Raw genomic sequence first — 22696 nt, forward strand, 5'->3', positions numbered from 1 at the left:
CATTTACATTGACAGGTATTTCCAGATAATATACCCTTATGGAATTTGGAACTCTATTTTTTTCCTTCAAAATTCACCTTACAACTTATATAGTAAAGAATTCAACCTTGCCTGAAGAGAGGTCTGCCCCTTGTCCTATGCTCCTGGGAAGTAATTTCTAAGCCCCTGGAATGTCTTGCCTTGATAAAACTGTCTTTGTTTATCTGGGGGCTATGAGGCTGCTTCAGATAGTCTAACAATGTGATTTAGGATGGGGCCTTTGGGTCATGTAGTATCAGTTTGACCAATTGAAGGGTTGGAGACTGAGGTCAGTAGAAAACCAGATCTATGTGACTGAGCTCCAATAAAAACCCTGAACATGAAGGCTCAGGTCATTGTTATCAGGAAAGTGAGCAGTGGGAGAGAACAGTTCTACAAGCTCTGCATGTAGAACTTTCCTGAACTCTGCCCCTTGCGTCTCTTCCCTTGGCTGGTTTTAATCTATATCCTTTCACTATAATAAACTGTGAGGATAACAGCTTTCAGTGAATTCTGTGAGTCCTATTAGCTAATTATCAAACCCGAAGGTGGCTTGGGGGGCCCTTGAACTTGCAATCGGTGTCAGAAGTGAGGGTGGTCTTGGGGACTGTTCCCTAACTTGGCACAACTTTAGAAGAAGTTCTTTTGGAGAAGTTGGTGAGGTTCCCTCCTGTCACAAATTGGGTTCCCCAGGAAACAGATCTTGAGACTCTGAGATCTGTGTGCAGGAGATTTATTGGGGAATGTTCTAAGAAAAACCCCTGTGAGGGAGCAAGGGAAGCAGGATTGGACAGAGGGAATGTCACAGCAGGAGGTCTCAGCTGCTCCCTTGGGAAGCTCTGGGGCTGGGATGGGCTTTCACAGTTGGCATGAACTGAGGCAAATGGACAGGGCCTTTATACGAACCCTCTTCACCTCCTCCACTCGCAACAAATTATTACATATAGGTTATACCCAGGGAGGGTGTGTAACCTTTGCTGAGACAGCAACCATGGGGAGAGACTCAGCTGTGAGTCATCAGCAGCCAACACTCCTCGTGGCTGGAGAAATGAGTGCCTTAGGCATAAAGAGAAGATCTAGACATGGCACCAGATTCTCCACTATACCTCCCTTTTTAATTTTCTCTGGGTTCTACTGAGTGGCTATCAGGGCCAGGGACAACTTAAGTGGCTCTCATTTTGTGAGATGAAGATCACAGAACAGGATGTAGGTGAAAGTCTTCTTTGGAAAACCTCATGTAGAATTACATGTTCCTACAAAATAAAATACTTGAGGAGAGACCGTTTCAATTCACCTCTCTGCCATTACATGATAGAGAGGAAAGAGATGATGGGGAGCAAAGACAAAGAAACATAAAGAACATAAAGAAACAAATTCCAACTGAAGCGCAATCACAACTGAATACAAGACATCATTAAAATTATCATGTGTGTTTGTGGAGAAAATAGTTTGGGATTTTAGAAAAGTTCAAAAAAAATGGTTCTGAAGAACCTAGGGACAGGACAGGAATAAAGATGCAGATGTAGAGAATGGACTTGAGGACATGGGAGGGGGGCAGGGTAAGCTGTGACAAAGCGAGAGAGTGGCATGGACATATATCCACTACCACATGTAAAATAGATAGCTAGTGGGAAGCAGCCGCATAGCACAGGGAGATCAACTCGGTGCTTTGTGACCACCTAGAGGGGTGGGATAGGGACCGTGGGAGGGAGATGCAAGAGGGAGGAGGCAAAGGGATATATGTTTATGTATTGCTGATTCACTTTGTTATACAGCAGAAACTAACACACCATTGTAAAGCAATTATATTCCAATAAAGATGTTAAAAAAAAAAAGTTCAAGTGTAGCAGATGCTGCCAGTGCCTTACCCATGTCCCCTGTGTCTATCCTGGAGAGTTCCCTACATACAGTTTCCTGTGCCTCAACCGAGGGTGTTTGACTACTTTGACCAGAACTTGAGACAGTCCAGAAGTACCACAGTGTCAATGCCACAGGGGTGCCCCTCAATTGATGTGGGGTGGAAGTTAGTGGGTACATACCCCAGCTTCCTTGATCCACAAAGGGATATTTCTGAAGCCTGTTCTAAATTGTGCTGTTCAATACAGTAGCCACCAGCCACATGTGGCTCTTGAGCATTTTAAACTGCAGCTAGTCTGATTTGAGATGTGCTGTAAGTATAAAATACATGCTGGATATCAAAGTCTTAGTATGATAAAAGACTATCAAATATCTTATTGATATTTTTCTATTGATCACACATTGAAATGATAATATTTAGATATATTGTGATAAATGAACTGTATTATTATCATTCTTCTTACCTGTTCCTTTTTAGTTTTTTTTTAATGTGGCTATTAGAACATTTTAAATTACATATGTGGCTGGCATTTTATTTCTATTTTACAGCACTTTTCTAAATAGGCTCAGAAAATCCCCAGAGAATTGAAGCCCAGCTGCCCATAGGTATAATCAGCTCATTAGCAAACCCTTTGTGGGTTTCTCCCTTCCCTGTCTTACTCCCTCATTCTCTCATCATGCTTCCTGGGATCACCTCCCAAATAAACTACGGGTGCCCAAGCCATTGTTTCAGGGTCTGCTTTGAGTAGGTGCATGGGTAGGGGCTGAGGGGCAAACTAGAGACATTAGGTGAGCTACTCTTTTATGACCTGAACCCAGAAGGTTCCTGGTGCTATTAGAGTTATGGTCCCCTCCTCCCATCAAAAATTTCTGTTGACCCTTTAATGCACCTAAGAAAAAGTTCATACTTTAGCATGGCATATGAGATCCCTCGCCATCTGCCCAAGATATACCTCACCTTGAAACTCACAGACTTGTTACACTGCATGTTTGTTATATTTCCTTATTCATATATTCTTTTCTCCAAACCTGAAATTTGATTTCCCTTTCCTTCCTCTCTCTCTCTCTCTCCGGCAAATTCTCATCCATATTTGAGTTCAATTGTCAACAATTATGTTAGATGTTCCCTAGAGTATCTAATCTCTTGGAATCTTACTTCTTGGTAATCCCACAGTTCCCTTGTCCATATATTAAAGTGTTACAACCATATTATAATTACCCCCTTTTGTCTATCTCCTACATTGTAATTACTATGCGCTCCTAAGAGTGCTCTATTTCTCCAGTAGCAAGCATAAAAGCTGACTGTGAAATGTGGACTGAAGAGTCTTAGGGGCCTTAGAACAGGACTTCTCAAAGGTTTCCATTTAAGAAGCCATGACTGGAAGGGATGATGGGATGTGAGGGGAGAAGTGAATAACAAGAGAGTATTCACTATGAGACAAACTCATGGCAGTAAGTAAGATTTCATAGCTAATCTAAAAAATCCATATGGATTTTGTATTTTACTCTATAATCTGTCTCTGTATTTTAGTATTAAAATGTTTTAAACTGATGCTAGGGAAACAAAACACACAAATTCTTTCCCACTTGTCTCATTAGCTAATAGGCAAGATGCTTTGGAGTTGAATTTATTAATTAAAAAAACTGTACTGAACTGAAGCAAGCAAAAATTACCTGGAAGGTTCAGTATTAGGCAAATTCCTGCAATGTCTAGAAAACCACAATATATTGAAAGCCCAGATGCACATAAAACCACGGATATAAATGGCAACAGCTTTTTTCTTGTCTTTCCTTTCCCTTTTTGTTTTCATTTTCCTTTTCTCTTCTCTTCTTTCCCAGCTTCTATGCTTTCCTCAATGTGTGTTCTTGGTGCCTTTGTCAAAGATTAATTGACGATATATGCGTGGGCTTATTTCTGGACTCTCAATTCTGTTCCACTGGTCTATGCGTCTGTCTTTATGCCAGTACCATACTGTTTTGATCACTATAGCTTTGAAATACAGTTTGATATCAGTAACTGTGATGCCTCCAGCTTTGTTCTTTCAGGGTGTTGTTGTGGCTATTTGGGATCCTTTGGGATCCATACACATATTAAGCTGGCAACATGCAGTTGCACAGATGCAGGGACTGGCTGTAGGCACACACAGAGGTGTAGGTCAGTGAAAGGAGTCAGAACTGGATCCCAACCTACAAACAGCTATGCAGGCCTTGGCTGTTGGTGTGTACTTGAGTGGCTACAGAGGCTCCCCATGTGCATATGCCCAGTGGTGGAGGCTGGTGATGCAAGATGGGGCTGGTGGCATGCAGGTACACAACTGCAGGGGCTAGCTGCACACACATACAGCAATGCAAGCCAATGACAGGATTCAGGGCTGGATCTAGGCCCACAAGCCTCTGTGGGGACCTTGGCTGTCTGCATGCACACGCAACTGCAGAGGCTGGGGCTGGCTGCCACTGTGGATCCCTGGCCCTGGTGGGGAGGGGGGCAGAGAGAGTGGGAAGGAACCCAGGCAACAGGCATCTGCAACCATGATAAATTGTGGGGCAAAAACCTCAGCAGTGAATTCTGCAGGGGGTCTGTGGTGGCTTTACTTTTTTTTTTTTCCCATCTCTGCTCTAACACTCAGCACTTTCTACTCCATCTTCTTCCTTATCACTGCTTTTTCCACTATGTTGGTCAGTGCCTTTCACACAGTGTGAACACTGTAAATATTTGTTGAATATGGTTACTTCATGAAAGTGCCCATTTTAAAATGAGTGTGCTAATGTGGTAATGGAGAGAAGTGAGTTTTTAACTTTATTATGACTGAGTTATGGTATTTTTTTAAATATGGAAAATAAAAAAATGCAAAATGTCAAGATCCTTTTATAAAGTGGGGTGCTGGCCTTTCTCCCCCTTTTCCCCCTATAACTGCCTAAAAAAATTTGTTTCCAAATTAAGCCAGCAGTAGATTCTTCAGCATTATCATTCAGTGGTAATTTTCTGAGACTTTGGTTTTTCAACCTCATGTTATAAAATGTGGTGCTTTTCTGTTCAATTCAAGATACCAATTACTCTGGCTGCTTTGAAAGGCATCACAGCAGTATCTCCTCAGTTAGCTCGGTGCATTGAAGTGTGTATAACATCACTAGGCAGAAATAGTCTCTTGTTCCTTCTACTCCAGTCAAATCTGAAAAACGTCTGTGGGGAATTGGATAAACATAGCACAGGCACAAGGGAAGGGGTCTTCTTAATTGCATTTTAAAAAACTGGATTACCCTAATATTCAATCTGGGATCTGGTAAATTCTCAGCTCCTTCATCACCACTACCCAGATCTAAGGTACTATCATCTCTTACTTGAATTCCTGCTGACTCCACCTCCCCCCCCACCATAGTTTATTCTCCACATAGAAGCCACCTGATCTGATAATGTCATTTGGCTCAAAACCCTCCAGTGGTTTTCCATCTCACTCAAAGTAAAATCCAAGTTCCCATTACATGATCTAATCCCCTGATAACTCTTTGACCTTATTTCCTACCACTCCAACTCTTCATTCCTGATGTATTGGTAGTTTTGCTATTTCTTGAACTCATCATACACACTTCTATCTCAGGGCCTTTGCAGCGTCAGTTCCCTCTGCCAGGAAAACTCTTCCCTCAAATACCCACTTGCTTCATTCTTCATTGTCTTTTGATGTCTGTTCAAATGTTACTTTATCTAATAAGACTCTCCTTTCTGATAACAAAAGAATATTCTCTATATCCTTACCAGACATTATTCTACATCTGCATTGCAATATTTGTCATCACCTGGCTGTATATATTTATATTTATACTTAATCCTTGTTTATTTGCATATTGTCTTTCTCCCCTGACTAGAATGTCAGTTCCATGAGGGCAGGGACTTTGTCTGATTTGCTCTCTCTTGTATCTTTTAGGACCACACCTGGTGTATAGGAAGGTCTTGGCAAACACTTGTTAAATGGTTGACTCCAGGTGCTATAACTACTGTCTAACAGAATTAGCCTCAGGATCACATAAGCATACACTAGGCTCTATTTTCCTTTGTATTAATACCTAGTGATGTCTAATATGGTCCTTTCGTTCCTCCCCAGGACTGAGTAAGCTTCTCATGGGCAGGAACTAGGTTCTGAGTCACTGGATGATGTTTAAAGGGCTAGGACCAAAGGGGAAGGATGATCTTGTAGGTGTTACTGAGTGATTAAAACGGTAGAGTAGGGAATTCCCTGGTGGTCCAGTCATTAGGATTCCGTATCTTTCACTGCTGAGGGCCCGGGTTCGATACCTGGTAGGGGAATTAAGGTCCCACAAGCTGCGCAGCCAAAAAAAGGGGGGGGGGACAGAGTAGTAATGGGCCTCTACAACATTTTTCCATCCCACATGATCCACATTTCTGCCCAACATGATGGCAACTAAGAGGAATGCTGGTAACCTGTATTTTTTTTTTTAATTTTAAACTGCTAGATTTCTAAGGCCAGAGAATTACAGCAGCAAATTCCTTATTGTGTGATTTACTAGCAAGTCCGTTTTGACAGCTATTTCTCCACAAAGAAGAGTAAGTAATGGAGAGTGGAAAGAAGACTGGTAAATTCTTTTTTTGAAAGCTAGGTCAAAGCACTTTCAGGGATGTGAAAGGTAGTCAAGCGTTCTTCAATCTGCTGGCAACAGTAAAAATCTTTGGAATTTTTAAACTGATCTGACCAAATCTTCAGGAGAGTTGGTACTATTAATACTAAGGATGGTATCATACTAAGGAAAGTTGAGGAGTTTTTTTTTAAGTTATATGTTTCTTTCCCAAGATGTTTTAGTAGCTGCAAATCTATACATCAGCATACATGATAAAGGTCTTTTCTTCATTTTTTTACCAGACTAGGCCAATGGCAATAAGGTGTGGATATCCAGGAGGTTCACCCAATTTAAGGTTTTGTGTATTACTATTGAGTGACACAGTTGTAATGCTACAAGAGCAATCAATATGTGTAGTGTTTCAATGTCTCTACTTAAAGGAAACACTGAAAACCATGGTGAGTTGTACAATAAAAAAAAAAAACTTTGTAAACTTACTCCCAAAATGCCCTGTTTGCACCAACATGGGAACAGAGAAGCATTAAATAAGGACTGCAGGTGTTGTCTCATGGGATTGGTAATTAATTCATGCAATAAAGCACTAACTTAACTTTTTATGGGTAATTATGATACTGAAACACCAATGAAGTCTAGTAAAACTTCAAATCTTTTAAGTTACTACCAGATGTACAAGCTTTGGAATAATTCTTCTCAGTTTCATACCAATAAATACATGCTGTATGTTTTCTTAATTTCAATTGAATATTTTTTAGTCTAAAATGAACTTGAGTGGCAAAAAATGGTATCCATAAAAATAAAACCACTGTTTATTTCACATTTGAAAGTTAGGGTTTGGTCATCATAAAGCCTGAGTTAACAGCGTCTCAGACTTATAGCTTCTCTATTATACTGAACATCTGAAATTTAGCACTAAAAAGACCCTAGGAAGTAAATCCAGAGTTTTCCCTTAAGAAAACTGAAAAATAGAAAAAATAGCTTCTTAATGTGTTTCCCCACATCGATTCCCCTTTGATTCCGAGATTTCATATCTCCAAGTCTGACCACTCATTCAATGAACATTTACATAGGCCTTGACCACCCAGGTCTCTCCCTCCCCCACCCATTGAAATTTTAGGGGTCTCCATCCTGTTAGGATGGAGTCATTTGACAGAGATAGACTTGAATATTTTGGATAAATCTTGTATAGTTGTTTCTAAATTAATCATTTTAAACTCTTTCCTGCATCTCAACACCAACATTAACCATTAAACCATAAATTAAAAGGTGGAATAAGGGACTTCTTGTTTCCAGTTCCACACATAAGGAGCAAGGAAGTCACCACTCTCTCCTAATATTAAACAAGCACGTGAACAGACTGAAAAATCAACAGTTCTTCTTGGATTCAGAAGAGAGGAGACAGGGCAAATTGTTGCCCTCAAGGTTGGAGAGACAGACAAGTGAATACAAGGAGTTGTAGTTCACCTGAGCAGAGACTCACAAGTGGAAACCAGTGCCAGGATAGGAAAATGTGAATTGTAATTGGCAAATATAGGCTCAGGCTGGACAACTCTAAGAGTTATAAACTCCAGGGGGACCCAGTCATGGGGGGCCCCACAATATTATGAGATTTACCTCTAGGAGTTCTACCAGATTCCCACAGTAAATATCAGAGAAAAATCACCTTGGGATTCCTGCAGGGGGAGGAGAAAAGTAACTGATCTGAAACATTACAGATCACTCTGTTCTTAAGGTCTGCTCTGAGGGGACATGAGTTAATCAGTGCCTAACCAGCTGGGGTATTATCATAGCCTAACTAATCTGGGGAAGGGAAATACCCAATTCCAGCCCACTCTAGCCATCTTGTCACACAGAAGGGGAGAGAAAAAACTGAAAAACACCTGTGAAGTTTACAGTGCGGAAGCACAGGCTTAATAAAGACTGAGACCTAATTATAGGACTATAGAATGCTTCCCCTTATCTCACACCTCACCACTTATTACTGAAGGTTTATTTACAGCAGTTCTTTCACCCAGTATATGATGTCCAACTTTCAAGAAAAAAAATACAAGGCATACCAAAAGGCCAAAAAGCACAATTTGAAGAAACAGAGCAAGCATCAGAACCAGACTCAGGTATGGCTAGGATGTTATAATTATCACACCAGTAATTTAAAACAACTATGATTAATATGTTAAGGGTTCTAATGGATAAAGTAGACAGCATGCAAGAACAGATGGACAATGTAAGCAGAGGTGTGGAAATCCTAAGAAAGAACCAAAAAGAAATGCTAGAGATCAAAAACACTGTAGCAGAAATGAAGAATGCCTTTGGTAGATTTATTAATAGATCAGACAAGGCTAAGGAAAGAATCTCTGAATGAGAGGATATATTACTAGAAAACTCAAAACCAGAAAATCAAAGAGAACAAAGACTGGAAAAACAATTGAACAGAATGTCCAAGGACTGTTGGACAACTACAAAAAGTGTAACATACATGCAATGGGAATACCAGAAGAAGAAGGAAAGGAGAAGAATATAGAAAAAATATTTAAAACCATAATGACTGAGAATTTCCCCAAAATTAATGTCAGACACCAAATCACAAATCCAGGAGGCTCAGAGGACACCAAGCAAGATCAATGCCAAACTTATATATACATATATAAATATCCAAACTACAGAATTACATATACACACACACACACACACACACACACAGAGAGAGAGAGAGAGAGGGGGGAAAAACACCTTTCCTATAGAGGAGAAAGATAAGAGTTACATCTGACATCTCCTCAGAAACCTGCAAGCTAGATGAGAGTGGAGTGAAATATTTATTTTTGAGAGAAAAAGATCACGAACTTAGAATTATGTACCCTGCAAAATTATCCTTCAAAAGTGAAGGAGAAATGAAGACTTCCTCAGGCAAACAAAGATTGAGGAGAAAGACAAATACAGTATGATATTACTTGTATCTAGAAAAGCCAATCTCATAGAAACTGAGAGTAGAATGGTGGTCACCTGGGGCTTGGGGTTGGGGGAATTAGGGAGATGTTGTTTGAGATTACAAAACTGCACCTGGAAGATGAATAAGTTCTGGATATCTAATACACACCATAGTGATTATAGTCAACAATACTGTATTGTAAACTGCAAGGAAGCTAGGAGACTTGATCTTAACTATTCCTACCACAAAAAAAGAAATAATAATAATGTGATGTGATAGGAATCTTAGCTAACACCTCAATGATAATCATATTGCAATATATAAATATATCAAATCGACATGTTGTACACCTTAAAGTTACATAATGTTATGTGTCAATTATATCTCAATAAAAAATTAAGGAAATTTGTTGTCAGTAGACTTACTTTGCAGGAAATGGTAAAAGAAGATTTTTTAGAGAGAAGGGAAACAATATAGGTAGAAACTCAGATCTACATAAAGAAAAGAAGAGTTTAAAAGAAAGAATAAGTAAAGCTAAAATTAAAACGTTTTTTCTTGTTCTTAATTGGTCTAACAGATAACACTTACTTCACAAATATAACAACAATGTACTCAATTATATATGCTTAGGTATAATTATGTATAATTGAAATGAATGAAATGAATGACAGCAATCGTACAAAGACTGGGAGGAAGGAATTATTATAATCTGGTTATTATAAAGTACTCACACTACCTGTAAGTGGTATAGTGTTGGTTGAAAGTGGACTTGGATTACTTGTAAAATGTATATTGCAAACTCTAGTGCAATCACTAAAAATGTTTTTTTAAGTATAACCAATATGCTAAAAAGGAGAGAAAATGGAATCATATAAAATGCTCAACTAAACAAAAAAAATGAAGAAAAAGAGTAAAAGACAAAAGCAGGAACAGAAACCAAGGGCAACAAATAGGAAACAGTAATGAATATTAATCCAAATATATCAGTAATTCCTTTGAAGGTCAAGCATCTAAATGTTCCAGTTAAAAGACAGAGATTGTTAGAATGGATCAAAAAATATGATCCAACTATATGTTGTCTACAAGAAACTCATCTTAAATATAAAGACACATATAGGTTAAAAGTAAATTGATGGAGGAAAATATACCATGCTAACACCTTTAAAGGAAAGAAGAAGTAGCTCTATTAATTTCTGACAGAGTAGACTTCAAAGTAAGAAATGTTATCAGGGATAAAGAGGGACATTACATAATGACAAAGGAGTCAATTCTCCAAGATGACACGAGAATTCTTAATATGTATGTGCCTAACAACAGAGCATCAAATTACACGAGGCAAAAACTGATAGAACTGCAAGGAGAAATAGATGAATCCACTATCATGGTTGAAGACATGAACACCCCTTTATCAGAAATACACAGATCCAGCAAGCAGAAAACAGTAAGGGCATAGGTGAACTCAACAACACCATTAATCTACTGAGTATAATAGATAGGCTACTTCATCCAGTAACAGCAGAATACACATTTTGGGGGGCTCACATGGAACATTTACCAAGATAGACCACATGCTGAGCCATAAGACATACCTTAACACATTTAAAAATTAGAAATCACACAATGTCTCCATTCAGACCACAGTGGAATTAGACTAGAAATCAATAACATAAAGATAGCTGAAAAATCCCCAAATATATGGGGATTAAACAACACACTTCAAAATAGCACATGGGTTAAAGGAAAAAAATCTCAAGAGAAATTAAAGTATTTTGAAATAAATTAAAATGAAAATAGAATTTATCAGATTTGTGGGATGCAGTGAAAGCAGTCATCAGAGGAAAATTCATAACATTGAATGCATATATTAGAAAATAAAAAAGACCTAAGATCAGTAATCTAAGCTTCTACCTTAGGAAATTAGAAAAAGAAGAGAATTAAATCCAAAGTAACCAGATTAAAGGAAATTCTAAGAATCACAGCAGAATCAATAAAATCAAAAACAGGATATCAATAGAGAAAATCAACAAAACCAAAAGCTGGCTCTTTGAAAAGATCAATAAAATCAACAAGCCTCTAGCCAGGCTAAGAAAAAAGAGAAAGAACACCAATACTGATATCAGAAATGAAAGAGGGGACATCACTGCAGGTGCCATGGAAATTTAAAGGATAATAATAAAGGATAATAAAGTAATACTCTATGCCCACAAATTTGATAACCTGGGTGAAATGGATCAATTCTTTGAAAGACACAACTTGTGAAAACTAACAAACACAAGAAGAAATAGATGATCTGGATAGACCTGTATTGATTAAGGAAATTGAATTAATAATTAATAACCACTCAAAACAGAAAACACCAAGCCCAGATGGGTTCACTGGTGAATTCTACCAAACATTTAAGGAAGAAATTATACCAATTCTCACAATCTCTTTCAGAGACTAGAAGCAGCATGAATGCTTTCCAAAATCATTCTATGAGGTCAGTATTACCCAAATACCAAAACGGGACAAAGACATTACAAGGTAAGGACACTACAGGCCAATATCTCTCATGAATAGAGATGCAAAAATCCTCAGCAAAATATTAGGAAATTTAATCCAAAAAAGTATGAAAAAAAATATACACCATAACCAAATAGTATTTACCCCAGGTACGCAAGGCTGGTTCAACATTCAAAAATCAATGTAATCCATCATATCAACAGACTAAAAAAGAAAAATCACATGATCATATCAGTAGATGCAGAAGAAGCATTTGACAAAATCCAACCCTCATTCATGATAAAAAAAAATTTTCAACTCAATAAGCTAGGAATAGAGGGGGAACTGTCTCAATGTGATAAAGACTATCTACCAAAACCTACAGCTAACATCATATTTAATGGTGAGAAATCCAAAGCTTTCCCACTAGCATCAGGTACAAGAAAGGAGGTTTGCTCTCACCACTCCTTTTTAACATCATACTGGAAGCCCTTGCTAGTGCAATAAGGCAAGAAAAGGAAAGAAAAATTATACGAATTGGAAAGGAAGACATAAAACTGTCTATTTTCACAGATGTCATGATCGTCCATATAAAAATTCTGAAAGAATTGACCAAAAAACTCCTGGAACTAATAAGCAATTATAGCAAGATTGCAGGATGCATGGTAAATTTTAAAAAGTCAATCACTTTCTCATACATTGACAATGATTAAGTGGTATTTGAAATAAAAACACAATACCATTTACATTCGCACCTCCCCCCAAAAATGTAGGTATAAATCTAACAAAATGTGTACAAGATCTATATGAGGAAAACTACAATAGTCTGATGAGTGAAATCAAAGGACTAAAAAAATAGAAAGATATTCCATGTTCATGGATAAGGAGAATTAATGTTGTCAAAATATCAGTTCTTTCAACTTGATCTATAGTTTCAATACAATCTCAATCAATAATCCAGCAAGTTTTTTTGTGGATATTGACAAACTAATTCAAATTTTTTTGGAGAGGCAAAAAACCCAGAATAACCAACACAATACTGAAGAAGAATAAAGTTGGAGTACTGACACTACCCAACTTCGAGTCTTACTATAAGGCTATGGTAATCAAGACAGTATGGTATTGGGGAAAGAATAGACAAATAGATCAATAGAACAGAATAGAGAGCCCAGAAATAGACACACATAAATATAGTCAACTGATGTTTGACAAAGGGGCAAAGGTAATATTATGGATCAAAGACAGTCTTTTCAGAAAATGGTGCTGGAACAACTGGATATCCACATGCAAAAAAAAGAATCTAGACACACACCTTACAACCGTCACAAAATTAACTCAAAAATGGATCATAGACCTCAATGTAATATGAAAAACTATAAAACTTCTAGAAGATAACATAGGAGAAAAGCTACATGAAGTTGGGTATTGTGATGCCTTTTTAGATCAACACCAAAGATATGATCCATGAAAGAATAATTGATAAGCTGGACTTCATTATAATTAAAAACATCTGCTCTGCAAAACACAATATCCAGAGAATTAGGAGACAAGCCACTGATTGGGAGAAAATATTTGCAAAAGATACATCTGATAAAGGACTATTATCTAAAATATACAAAGAACTGTGAAGACTCAACAATAAGAAGACAAATAACCTGATTAAAAATGGGCCAAAGACTTTTACAGACTCCTCACGAAAAAAGCTACATAGATTGCAATAAGCATAAGAAAAGATGCTCCACATCGTATGTCATCAAAGAAATACAAATTAAGACAACAGTGAGATACCACTACACAGCTATTAGAATGGCCAAAATCTGGAACACTACAACACCAAATTCTAGCAAGGATGTGGAACAATAAGAAGTCTCATACATTGCTGGCGGGAATGCAAAATGATTACAGCCACTTTGGAAGACAGTTTGGTGGTTTATTACAAAACTAAACATACTCTTCCTTAACGATCCAGCAGTCATGCTCCTTGGTACTTACCCAAAGGAATTGAAAACTTATGTACACAGAAACACCTGCGCATGGATGTTTACATCAGCTTTGTTCATAATTGCCAAAACTTGGAAGCAACCAAGATATCCTTCAGTAGGTGGTACCTCCAGACCATGGAATATTATTCAACACTAAAAATAAATGAGCTATCAAGCCATGAAAAGATATGGAAGAAATTTAAATGTATTTTACTAAGTGAAAGAAGCCAATCTGTTAAGGCTCCATAAAGTATGATTCCAACCATATGACATTCTGGAAGAGGCAAAACTGTGGAGACATTAAAAAGTTCAGTGGTTTCCATGGGTAGAGGTAAGAGGGAGTGATGCATAGGCAGAACACAGAGGATTTTTTTAAAATAAATTTATTTATTTATTTTTGGCTGTGTTAGATCTTCGCTGCTGCTCACAGGCTTTCTCTAGTTGCGGCACACAGGGGCTACTCTTCGTTGTGGTGCACATACTTCTCATTGAGGTGGCTTCTCTTTGTTGCAGAGCATGGGATCTAGGCGCACAGGCTTCAGTAGTTGTGGTACGTGGGCTCAGTAGTTGTGGCTCATGGGCTCTAGAGCACAGGCTCAGTAGTTGTGGATCACAGTCTTAGTTGCTCCGCAGCATGTGGGATCTTCCTGGACCAGGGCTTGAACCCCTGTCCTCTGCATTGGCAGGCAGATTCTTAGCCACTGCACCACCAGGGAAGTCCACACAGGGGATTTTTAAGGCAGTGAAAATACTATGTATATTATAATGATGGATCTATATCTCATACATTTGTCCAAATCCACCAAAGGTACAATATCAAGAGTGAATCCTAAGGTAAACATGGATTTGGGTAATTATGATATGCCTGTATAGGTTCATCCTTCATTTAGAAAAATGTACCATTCTGGTAAGTGATCTTGATAATGGTGGAGGCTATGCATGTATAGAGCAGGGGATACAGGGAAAATCTGTACCTCCCTCTGAATTTTGTTCTCAATCTAAACCTGTTCTAAAAAAATAGTCTAAAAAAAAAGGAAACCCAATGTAGGGATAAATGAACAGTCCCACAGTTCCTCTGCATACACGTCCACACACCAGAATTAGAGTTGGTATCACACTGGTTATAAGTTTAGCAGGAAACCTTCCAGACCTTTACAATTAAAGAAAAAATTTTAAATACAAATGGTCTCAACAATGCAAAAAAAAGTGAAATAGAATAGAAAGTACTAGAGTACACAGCATGTAGTGAAGATAAATACCATTTCAAGAAGGTTATATTTATATATTTTGAGAAGGTTTTATATATATGTATATTTATATACAAAATCTTGCACACAAACATACATACACATACACAAACATGCATACAAGTATGTGTCTGCTGTATCACTGTGCATTTAATGTATTTCTCCCTATCAGTTATGATCAAAAATCTTGAAAGAGAATTTGAGTGAGCCCGAGAAAAGACAAGCCTTTCAAATGATGTCTTCCAGGGAACTACTTGATAATGACTCCTATTTGGGAGTAAAGTTTTAAAAGATTTCCAGCCCTCCTCTGCTTTTCGCAGTACTGAGAATGTAGGCTGTTATTTTTCAAGAGGCTGTGGAGCTGTGGCGACATGGATGGGACTAGGGTACGTTTAAATGCTACAAATCTTGCTGTTCCTATCAAGTTGCAGCCACTTTTCTGGACTAAGTACTCCCCCGTGTTGCTGCAAGCCTTTAGCTAGTTTTCAGAGTACTTTAAAAGTTGATTTTGACAATTTTTGTCAATTTTCTCATTGCTTTTACGAAGCAGCAAAATTTCTGAGTTCCTTACTCCAACGTTCTCACTAATGCCTCCTCCTGTTATTTTTTGACATTTCATCTTGTAATGGAAAAATCATCCATTTTTTAAAAAGCAAAATTTCAGAGTTCCTTATTTGAACATTTTCACTGATGCCTCCCCCCTTATATTTTGACATTTCATCTTGTAATGAAAAATCATCTATTTTTTAAAAAGAGTTTTTTATTTGTTCGTTTTGTTAACCCAACTGTGGCTAGAATGACTTCATTAATGAAAATCTTTACTTTTGAAGCCAAATTTGACACACCATATTCTTATTCCTTTAGACATTCTCACTGAAAAAGAAGTAAAATTAAGAGAACAAATTTAAAAGTCTGAATCAACATTTCCAGAATCATAGATACAAAGAATCATAAATGTACACAGCGTTTTGAAGATGGTAAATTATATAGAAGCAAGCAAAAAGTAAAAAGCAATTTCTGCCTAGGAGAGTTTAGATTCTATATAATGCTGAGATGGTGACACAAGCTATCTCAAGTTAAAATTAAGACTGACAGAGCAATGAACCAAATTCTATTCCAACTTACTTTGAAGATGCTGTAAGTATGGAATAAAGTGTCAACTTGTCTTAATTTGGACTTCTTTATTACCTTTAAAAGTTAACTTGAAACATATTAGTTCTATCATTTGAAACTGAGTTTTAGGCTATTTCCAAGTCTTACACATTCTTCCTAAAGAAAATGGTTAAAGCTTTTGTGAAAAATTTGCCTTCAATAGGTCAATAATGAAACTACTTGAAATGCAACTGAAATTTGAGTCATTTTAAATGCAAAATATCTGTGACTTTCTCACATAATGTTTATATAATGATATAATCATTAACAGATCTGAGGTGGGATGTGGATTTGATTTCAAAATCTTTTATAAACTTGCTGTCAGAATATGGAAGTGTGTGTGTTTGTGTGTGTGTGTGTGTGTGTGTGTGTTAAAAAAACAGCTTGCCTTATTTGGTATTTGAACATGTCTTATATTTCCAATTAACAGTAATGGAAGTGTTGGCCGAAAATTGATCAGATTAGTGGCATGTGGGTGGGATTCCGGCAGCATCCAAATATTCACATGAAAAATAAATGCAAACCCTGGAGCAAAAAATGCTTCCTTGCGTGGAGGACTTGGCCACATGTCATAGCTGGAAACTGTGCAGAGACAAAATGTGCAAGATGCACTACATTTCAATTCTCTGCACTTTCAGCACCCTCCAAAATATTCTCTCTGTGCAAAATGGTGATACAAATTCTGTTGCCAATATTCAGATTTAAGATGAAAATAGAAGCTCTGAGGACAATCCCTGAGTCCCTCATCCTTAGATTTCAGAGGCAGACGGTGCCTTGAGATATTAGTTTGGGGTCTAGAATTTTTATTCTAGTTTGTTCTGTAAATAGGTGTTTTACTTCATGGAGGAAACAGAGGGAGTGTTCTGATTATTATAATAAAAAAAAATGTACAGACTCCCCTTGCATGCAAAACAAGTCATCAAGTCATCATACAGGGAGTTAACATTCACAGCCGTAGTCCTCCAGACATTTCAAGTATGAAGTAGACAGCATTGCCATGGTTACGCATAAAGGAGGGCTGCACAAAGCAAGCCCATTACACAGCGTTATGCACATACTGTGGGTAGTGCAGGAGGCAGTTAGAAGGCTGTATGTTTAGAGGATGTGGAAATATGAAAACATGTCCTGTCATGGCATGGTCATGACTCTCTAACTCAGTATATAAGCACCGATGTGGTCTCGTTCTTTAATGGTTCAAGGCATAATTAAGCTGAATTCTGACTACACACTCAGAATAATTCATTTATTCAAGTATCAAATATTAATTGAGTACTCACTATGTGTCAGTAATGGTCCATAAAGAAACCATTGGGCATTTGGGAAACAGAACTACAAAGCACTTCCCAGCGAAGACTACATTTAGAAGTTCTCTACAAACAACCAGGAAGCAGGATTTTGCAACTGAAATTTATAACTGAAGAAGAGTGAAATTCATTCATTAATATGTACTAGTATGTTCCTCCCCTGCCACACTTTCAACACTGGGTCTTGAAGACTTAATGGCATTTAGATAGATGGATGGGGAAAGCCTTTCTGATGAGGAGAACAGCATGAGCAAAGGGATAGATGCAGGACTATATAGAACACAATGAGAAACCCAGGCTTCTTAAAACGAAATAACTTGAAAGTCTCAGTTATCTGATAAAAATATGGAATGTTTTCTGTATAAATTTAATTTGTTTAAGTGAGAAATGTAAATATAAAATTGCCACATTCTACCAGTAGACTTCTTCTCTAGAAATGTGGTCCAACATTTTAATCAAATATTACACTGTATATAAAAACGTTTTGAAAGATCTGAAGTGCTCTAAAAAGTGCCTTATTTAGTGCATTATTTAGTCTTATCTTCCTTACCTACTCCATGAAAGTAAGCAAGAATGAGAAGAAGAAAACTGGTGTGCTGGCCACTATTTGGCTGTGTCTTCCTGAAACTGGAGTCTTTTCTGAAGTTTTCATTTTCTTTCTCTTCATTTCTTTTCTTTTCTCCTCCTTTCCTTTTCTTCCTTTTCCTTTCCTTCCCTTTCCTATCCTTCCTTCATTCAAAAGATATTTAATTAGTGCCTTATTTTTGCCAGGTTCTCTCTGCTAGGGATATAGCAGTAAACAAAACAGGCAAAAATTCTTGCCCCCATGCATCTTAAATTATAGTAGGGGGAGAGAAATCACTTCTTAGATGATGATACATGCTATGAAGATAAATTAAGTAGGGAAGAGAAGAGGAAGTATGTATGTAGGGTGGGGGAGGGGAGTTGTAATTACAAAGAGATGACCTCATTGAAAAGGAAATATTTTGACAAAAACTTGGAGTGATCCATTTAGATACCTGGAAGACTATTCTAGGCAGAGGGAACAGCTAGTGCAAAGGCCCTGAGGCAAGTTTTTGCCAGGATGTTCAATGAACAGCTAGGCAGTCAACGTAGTAACAGCAGAAGTTACAGAGGGAGAGAGTTGAAGTCAAAGAGATGTATGTATGTGTGTACACTGTGTGTTGGGGGAGGGGGTACAGATGGTGTAGGACCTTGTAGGCTTTTACACTGAGTGAAATGGGAAGCCATTGCTCATTTTGTTTTTGACATGAGTGTATTTGATGATGCAATCCATTAAAAAGATTTCTATGTTTTAAATGCTAAGAGCATAAACAGAAATATATCAAATAGTGACATGGGGAGAAATATGGAGCTTTGATTTCAGTTCAGTGCATTAATATCTATTTGCAAACTGGTTTAATCAGAGGAAGGCCCCCAATCTACTACTTTGTGATGAATCTACCCATCTCCCAACTCTACCAAAGACAGGATATCCTCTGATGAGTATTCACTCCCCATTGTCTATAGCCCATCCAAATGTGAGGGGATGTAGGAGGAGACCACGAGTGTGGTTCTTCCCCAAGGGTTCCTGTAAATTTCTCCATTGCCTTTTACTCCCTGTTCCACTTCCAAGCCAGTGATCTAAGAGGTTTGCCTCTCCCTCATACAAGCATACAAGCTACACAAAAGCAGGAGCCTTGTCTATCTTGTTCAGCACAGTATCCCAGAGGCTAGAAGATTCCTTGACCAGAGGACTTTGTTGTATTAATTTATAAAAGAAAATTAGCCCCTCAAACATAATAGCTGAGAATCCTTAATCCAGGGTACTCAAATTTTAATATATCTACAGGAAACTTTCTTCAGTCCAAATAAATGATTCTACCAAACAGTGATTATATTAGTCAGGGTTCTCCAGGACAGAACCAATAGGATGGATATCTATCTATCTATCTCATATACACTTTTTATTATATATATCAATCATATTTATTATAGATTTATATGATTTCTTGGAATTGGCTTATGTGATTGTGGAGTCTGATTCTACTAAGCAGTGGTTGTGTTAGTCAGGGTTCTCTGGAGAATGCAGAGAAATCAGTATATACAATAAATCATATATATATGATATATATAATAATCATATGTATATAACCAATAGCATATGTACATATATAGAAATATATAATAGTGTTTATAATATTTAAAACCAATAGTGTGTGTATATAGATTATATATATATGTATGAGGCTAAGAAGTCCCAAGACCTGCAGTCAGCAAGCTAGAGCCCCAGGAGAAGCAATGTAAATTCTGATTTGAGTCTATGTCTTAAGGCAGGAGAAGACTGTCATCTCAGCTCAAAGACAATATACTCAGTCTACCAATTCAAATGTTAATCTCATCCAGAAGCATTCTCACAGACACACACAGAATAATGTTTAACCAAACGTCTAACCAAAACTAGGCACCCATGGCCCAGTCAAGTTGGCACACAAAATCAACCATCACAGTGTTGTACAAAGGGTGGGGCAGTAGGAAGTAATATGCCATGGATACAAGCAATAATGGGGTATATTTTCTGTAGAGAATGTAAAAAACAAAATCAACTGAAATCAACCTTACTTTTATTATTATCATGTACTAACAATTCTATTAATATCAGTAATTACATAATTCTTCCTCCCCCAATCTTTTGTTTGTCTCAATTCTAAGCAATAACTGCAATTATTGATGAGGTTTTAAAAATTGTGGTAAAATATATATAAAATAAAATTTACCATATTAACTATTTTTAAGTGTATACTTCAGTGGCATTAAGTACATTCTGACTTCTGACCTACTTTTGTGTATATTCTATAGATATTTTCTTTGTGGTTACCATGGGAATTACATATAATTTTGTCATACAGTGGAGTGGGATGTTAAAATATTATCCACTCTGGGTATCAAATATGCAAGGTTTGCCACTGACATTTGAGTAAAACCATATTCAACAGTGAGCTTATCATTTAGAGAATGATATTCTCACCCAATATTCATATTCATTCCTAGAGGAATCCTCACCCTCTCAAATGTTAAAATGCAGACCTTCTCGCCTTGGAGTTGTGGCAGAGTTTCTAAAACTGTCACATTCCAAAACAAGGTGCCAGAAAATCTACAGAGGACTTGCAGAAGAGGTGGCAAAAGCTGGTTTGCTTCCCTCAGGTCATCACATGTACAGGGCATACAAGATTAATAAGGAGAAATTGTTGCATTGATAGGGAAAATTTCTTTAGAGAAGCATTCAATGAAGTACTGTCATGTTTCCCTATTTTCCTTTTCCTTGGTTGAGTGGTTTAAGAAAACCGCCTGGGGGCCAGGTCCAAGGCTGAGACCCGGGAGTTGTGAGAGCAGAGACAGGGAAATCTCTCTGGGCAGCCTCGGAGGCAGTGGATTAAAGCTCCACGGTCCATTTGATGTGCCCTGCGTCTGTGGAGTGTATGAATGGACAGCGAATCATCCCAAATTGAGGAAGTGGACTTTGAGGACAAGATTTAAGACTTTCCCCCCTTTTTACAACGAATTATCCCAAATTAAGGAGGTGGACTTAGCAAGATTTCAGACTTCTCGCCCTTTTCCTCTTTTTACAACGAATTATCCCAAATCGAGGAGGTGGACTTGGAGAGCAAGATTTTTGATTCTTCCCCCTGCTCTCTTTTTGTGAATGTGTATGTGTAATCTTCTGTGTAAGATTCTCTCTGTATAGCTTTGCTTCCACCATATGTCCCAGGGTTCTATCGGTCCATGTTTTTTTTTTTCAATAATTACTTTTTAATTTTAATAACGCTACTATATTTCATACTTTATTCTATTTTACTTTACCTGCTCTTTCTTTTTTTCCTACCTTCCCTTCCTCCCTCCCTCCCTCCACTCCTCCTTTCCTTCTTTCTTTTTCTTTCCTCCCTCCCTCCCTCCCACCCTTCTTCTTTCCACTTTCTTTTTCTTTCCTTCCTCCCTCCCTCCCTCCTGTCTTTCTTTCTTTCTTTCCTTCCTCCCTCCCTCCCTCCCTTCTTCCATTCACTCTTCCTTTTGCTTTCATTCCTCCCTCCCTCCCTCCTTTCTTTCCTTCTTTCTTTCCATCCTTCCTCCCTCCCTCCCTCCTTTCTTTCTTTCTTCCTTCCTTCCTTCCTTTCTTCCCTTCTTCCTTTCTTTCCCTCTCTCTTTCTTTCTTCTACTAATTCTTTCTTTCTACTTTTTCTCACTGTTATTCTGAGCCGGGTGGATGAAAGGCTCTTGGTGCTGCAGCCAGGAGTCAGTGCTGTGCCTCTGAAGTGGGAGAGCCAACCTCAGGACACGGGTCCACAAGAGACCTCCCAGCTCCACATAATATCAAGCAGCGAAAATCTCCCAGGGATCTCCATCTCAACACCAGCACCCAGCTTCAGTCAACGACCAGCAAGCTAGAGTGCTGGTCACCCTATGCCAAGCAACTAGCAAAGCAGGAACACAACCCCACCCATTAGCAGAGAGGCTACCTAAAAACATAATAAGGCCACAGGCACCCCAAAACACACCACCAGACGTGGACCTGTCCACCAGAAAGACAAGATCGAGCCTCAACCACCAGAACACAGGCATTAGTCCCCCCCACCAGGAAGCCTACACAACCTACTGAAACAACCTTAGCCACGGGGGACAGATACCAAAAACAACGGGAACTACGAATCTGCAGCCTGCAAAAAGGAGACCCCAAACACAGTAACATAAGCAAAATGAGAAAGCAGAAAAACACACAGCAGGTGAAGGAGCAAGATAAAAACCTACCAGACCTAACAAATGAAGAGGTAATAGGCAGTCTACCTGAAAAAGAATTCAGAATAATGATAGTAAAGATGATCCAAAATCTTGGAAATAGGATAGACAAAATGCAAGAAACAGTTAACAAGGACCTAGAAGAACTAAAGATGAATCAAGCATCGATTAAAAACACAATAAATGAAATGAAAAATACTCTAGATGGGATCAATAGCAGAATAACTGAGGCAGAAGAACGGATAAGTGAGGTGGAAGATAAAATAGTGGAAATAACTGATGCAGAGCAAAATAAAGAAAAAAGAATGAAAAGAATAGAGGACAGTCTCAGAGACCTCTGGGACAACATTA

The sequence above is a fragment of the Hyperoodon ampullatus genome (assembly GCF_949752795.1).
Source record: "Hyperoodon ampullatus genome assembly, chromosome: X".
In the NCBI taxonomy this organism is placed as follows: domain Eukaryota; kingdom Metazoa; phylum Chordata; class Mammalia; order Artiodactyla; family Ziphiidae; genus Hyperoodon; species Hyperoodon ampullatus.